This window comes from Camellia sinensis, chromosome 4, assembly GCF_055761805.1.
Source record: "Camellia sinensis isolate YWXY chromosome 4, ASM5576180v1, whole genome shotgun sequence".
NCBI lineage: Eukaryota > Viridiplantae > Streptophyta > Magnoliopsida > Ericales > Theaceae > Camellia > Camellia sinensis.
The window spans coordinates 181,194,328-181,200,009 of NC_138964.1; the positions used below are offsets into that span (position 1 = coordinate 181,194,328).

The 5,682-nt window shown below is 32.2% G+C and overlaps 1 long non-coding RNA gene across 2 annotated transcripts; it reads left to right on the plus strand.

The window, feature by feature from the left end:
- Positions 1–803: 803 nt before the first annotated feature.
- LOC114293252 (uncharacterized) lies at positions 804–4,913 on the plus strand. 2 transcript variants are annotated; one of them, XR_014328024.1, is made up of 2 exons: positions 804–1,196; positions 3,220–4,913. It is a non-coding gene; the product is annotated as an uncharacterized LOC114293252 (long non-coding RNA). The 2 variants fall into 2 exon arrangements; XR_014328023.1 differs by having other exon boundaries at positions 3,275–4,913.
- The last annotated feature ends 769 nt before the right edge of the window (positions 4,914–5,682 follow it).

Here is a 5,682-nt window from a genome sequence, read left to right on the forward strand (position 1 = left end):
ATAATTAAAGGTTGGAAATCTTCTTATTTTTAAAGATTAGAAATCCGTGTGCGTAATATATTCATATTGTATTTTGAATTATGAAATTGAAATCAAAAGAAATGTAACTTCAATTATTGGATTAATAATATAAACATTATATCAATTATTATTAAATATTACTTCCCTTCACATTTAATAATAAAATTGTATATTTGTCTTAATTATCACTTTTAAATTTGTATATTTTCATAACAAGAAGAAGTATGTTATAACTTATTTAACATCATTTAATCAAGTTTGTATTTTTTTAATATGAATTTTCAAAATTGCACTAAATAGATTTATATTTTAATTTTTTTAAACTAATAATTTAAAAAGTTATAAACATAAAAGTTAACTTATAAATTTAATATATACCACAAGATAAAATATTAAATTATTTCAAGAAAATTATCATGATTTTTTTTATTTTTAATTTATAAAGTCTCATGCATAGTATGAGTTACCACTAATTAAATATAATGATAATATTATGTGACAATATTATTCATTAATAAAAATTTACACAATGCGTGAGTATAAAATATATGATTAAAGTTTATAAAAGAAAGTAAATTGTTCACCTAATTTTATTTCTTATAATTTTTTATTATTAGGTATATTACGAAAAATAATGCACCCGTAATATTTGTTTGGCAAGGTTGTAATGTACCTAGTAGGTATTTAGATTAACCTAAAAAAGTCAAAAAGTCATTACAAAAACAAAAAAGTTTATATTATTTACAATTTTTTTTGACAGGAAAACAACAACACTAGTCAGAGGCAAAAACGACTAAAATGCTCATTTTTTGTCCAGTCCTCGCAGAATGGGGGAATAAATTATAGCTAGGGCATAGAACTACGCACTTCACATTCTCACCTCAGCATCTCCTCTTGTTCTCCATATACATGCGTACACAGTCGTCATTGAAGGCGCGATAATTTGTGACGCACACACCGCCGACTGCCAGAGCTCTGCCACAACCTCTCCCTTACAGGATCACCAAAGTCGTCCTAACACACAATTGTCTGTCACGCTCACACCAAAGCTTCGCCACCACCTCTCCCTCACAGCATCACCAGTACCGGACATGAAGGACCAATCGGCGTCCAAATCTGCACCACCGCTGAACAGATCTTCACCATTTCAGCTCGCCCTCCCCCCAAAGTAGAAGGTAACAGCTTCGTTTGTGACTATTTTTTTCCCCATGTACAAAATCCGTAACAAATCCCCCTTTTGTTAACATTGTTTATCTTTTTTTTGCCTTACATACTTCGGATTGGCATATGAATTTGTGTTTGCAATTATCTGGGTTTGCTAACCATTTGGCAAAGTTGTTATTGTGTTTGTGTTCATTTCTATCCTCTTTGCCGTTTTTTGTTCGATCCTGTGGTCAAATTTCTGACCTCTGTTTTTATTTCTCTCATATTTTTCCCTAAAATTTGTGGCCTCTGTTTTCGTGAATTTTTTATTAATTTTTACTAAAATTGGTAATTGCAACACAGAATTGTTCTACTCCTCAGCTATTATAACAATCCTTGTTACTTTGAAGTATGAAATTACCTACACGTTCAAGTACAAACTGTAAAAGGTCACAACTGCCTCACCTTAAAGTGTAAACGGTATGACAAATTTCTCTTCAATTGGAAATGAATTTTGTGAACAAGTGTATCCAGACACTTGTAAAAGAGGGGGGGGGGGGGGGGAAATAATATGACAATTTTTTTGTGTGCAAAATAATTAGACTGACTGTTTATTAAAAGGAATTTTTTTTTTTTTTTATGTGTTTTCATGTTTTGCAAAAAACTTTTCACCCTAAATAATACCCAAAAACAGTTGTTCAAATTAAAGTTTAAGAATTATTATATTATATTTATGCATTCTTGTTTTTGCTAATATGTACATGAGTCCCATTTGTGGTAGTAAAAAATCTAAACTGTTGGCCACTAAAAACAACAACATTTGATTACTTATGAAATTAATCACACACACACACTATACAATCTAATCAAATTATTGGCGGCACTTGAAACTCTTTGTCTGAAAATTCCCAATATTGCAGGAGTAAGGTATTATAAAGAAATAAAGTACATTAACAAATTAATCTCACACACATGAGGGAAACCATTGTCATTTTCTTCTGAAATGCATGCAAATTGGACATAAAAATCACGAAACATATGATATTGCAATAATCAACAGATTAATGAAATGTGATGCAACTACAAGGTTGGTATGAGGGGATGCGCGAATCCATGGTTTCCCAAATAGTTGCACACATACACTACGTCCACACAAGGCAAATTTAGGCTAAGTTTGGGAAGACTAAATAAGTGCACTTTTTGACTTTTTATGAAATATGGGTTGGATTTGAGTTGGGTTTGAAGTGATGTGTTAGAGAGGTGTTGTGACTTAAATAAGATGATGTGACTTAAATAGGATAGTGACTTTTTGACTTTTTGAATTTTTTGAAAGATGCCAAACTTGGCCTTAATATATAAGAGAACTTGTAAACCATGTCCATGTTGTCATTTCATTGCTTTCATCTATGGTTGTTCCCAAAACAAACGATGGTTTCATTTGTTTCCTTTGCCACGTCTGCGCGTATAGCGTTGTTCTGTACCTGGGGCTTTGAGATGTGTGTTGTGAAGATTTCAAGATCTTTAAGAAATCTAGGTCATGCCTACTACCAATGCCCTTGTGCAGTGGTGAGTATTCACATGCACAAGTCCATTTACATGTTTCTAGAACTACACTAATACATGTGTCTATTCAGTCATGTCGTTCTTGGATTGGCTGATGTGACGAATTTGGCCAAACATCCGTGCCTGACACTTAACAATCATTTAAGGACATAGTTTTCCAGTTAAGGGCTGACATCATCAACCTGTAACACTCTTTTGCATCTCCTACAAATTGTTACGTTCGTCTATTCTATTTTCGTTGTTATTTTGTTATTTTGTACTTGATTCGATTCGATTCGATTCGTAGGTTGTATGTATTTGCCATGTGATACTTTTCATGTTTTCTGACTAGTACAATGTGTAGTATGCTAGTTTCATATTGACAATGCAATCTTCTCTTTATTCGCTTTGTTATTATTTGCTTCTCCTTCATGTTCTTTAATTCTGATTGTGCGTGTTACATTTTACATTATATGATGCATGTATGCCACAATTATTGCTCCAATGTTATAGCCACATGGATCAATCCCGAACGTTGTCAATACTGTCTAAAAATTTGCATAAGTAGTGCAGTAGTCAGTCGCACCCATAGTTCGCATATGTGCACAAAGCAATTTCGGACTCGGACGGAGTTAGGCTGTGAAGGAGTTGGAATCCGGTTACAAGGAATGTGTCCATACGATGACAATGCATGGCTATAGGGTTGTGTCCAAGGCTGTCCAGGACCGTACAGGTAGGTTCCATAGGGTGAAGCAACTCCAAAACAAGTACAACTTGCTGAAAAAAGATTGGCAGTCGTGCGCACGCCTTATGGACACAAGGCACGTCCCAACCGACATAAGTTACAACGAAGAAACTTGGTTGATACAAGCATCAGATGATTGGTGGGTCAAATATGAGAAGGTAATGTTTCCAAGTCTTGTTTTTTGCCCTAGAAACACAATTCCATGTCAAACTATCTACACGTTAGGTTCAATCATGCACTATAATTGTTTTTTTTCTTACAAGTGTGACTAGAAATTTCTATGAAGCACAATGACTAAACGGACTACCAAAAAAAAAAAAAACCAAAAACATCGCCTGTCAATTGTAGCTTTAATTATATGTTTTTGCCATTGTAATATGAGTATAATTTGTAAGGAGTACATTATGGGTATAATTTGTCTATTTTGGGGCATAATTTGTCATATGGGTATAATTTGTTTGAAGCTACAAAAACATAGCTTGACCAAAAAAACAAAAAAAAAAAACTTCAGAATTTGAGTCTTCTAACAAACAAACCCTCAGTTTGAGCCTTCAGCTTAGTCATATGAGTATTAATTTGTCATAGCCTGAATTAGCTTTAGGAGTATGGGTATAATTTATCATATAATTAAATAGGACACTAACCATGAGAATATCAACAATATTATATATTTAGAACAATAATTAATATTCTATGTTGTGTGATTCATATCCCATTAGTAACGTATATCTACATCCCACATCAGGTAAGATATGTTGTACATAACTATAATCAGAGTGGGTGGAGAAGAGGAAAAATAGAGATGTGCTTGATCATTTGATGTTGCTGCTGCTGTATGGCTGTTGCCTTTTATCGTGCATTGCTAGTTGGGGTCCCCATTTGTTGTAGTGTGTAGGTTTGTTGTTTGTTGATTATTTTGAGGCTTGTTGTTTGGTTTTTTCCTCTGTTGTGTCGGTCTCTCATCAACTCTTTTAGCTTGAGTTAATATAGGATTAAGTGATTTTCTTGATGTCAATCTAATTGGGATTATAAAACTTTACTATGATACTTTTTGCTCTTATCCCTTTTATTGATGTAATTTCATATATAATATGTGTTGATTTCATTAATAAAGTCTGTTTTTTTCTAATAAAAAAAAAATCATGTCACACAATAACTTTTAAGATAAGATTCAAAGTACATTTTCATGATTGATAGTATTTTTGTAAGACCACAAGGCACAAAATCAACTCCAAGGATGTCCTATTACTGGAAATGAGAGCATACTTAACATTTTATGGATTTTTTTATTTTTTTTTGGGAGCGTTTCATCAAATTTGTTAAATTTTTAGCTACATTTTGACTAAAAATATACTTTTCTATTATTTTAGCTAGTCATTTTTACAAATACATTATACAACAATTTTTTTTCTCTATTCTATTTCTTTATATTATTATTATTATTATTATTATTATTATTATTTTTATCATACAACAATTCCATGCACCACACCATTGAATAATTAACAGCAACGTAAATAAATCATGCAGCCTGAAATTTTTTTGTTTCTGTTGCCATCAACCCTGTCCTTTCCTTTCATTTTCATCCCGCTTGTAAAGCCTGTCTTTGGTGCCTCACGAACAAGAAAAATCCATTTCATAAGCAATCTGCAATGGCAATCTTAACCTACCAAGAAGCAATTTGCAATGAACACACTTTGGCTCTATAATTTTACAGTAATAATGGTAATAGGATTAATAGTAGTGTTGACTGTTAACATAAATTTCAGAACTTCATGTTTCGGATCATTTATCATGTATATCATCAAGAAAACAAGACTAAAACAACATACCTGAATCCATCGATGAACGGTTAAACGGAAGCGTCTGATTGTCAATAAAACCTTTGATATTGACTATGTTATTGCCTTCTAATCCTTTCCCTTATGTGCCTTATGTTTCTCCTTGAGAGGATTTAGAAAACAAAACAGTATTCTTGTTTTTTCACTCTTGTGAAGGAATAGGGACCATAACCTTTTAAAGGTTGTAATTGGTTTTCATAACTGAAAGGTAATGAAAACCAATAAATTAACCATTATTGATTTCATAACTGAAAGGTAATAAAAACTAATAAATTAACCATTATTATTATTGGTTTTAAAACTGAAAGGTAATGAAAACCAACTTTAACCAATATGTTTTAATTTCTATTTCTGCCCCTCATAGAAATAGAAATTATACAACTAGTATCT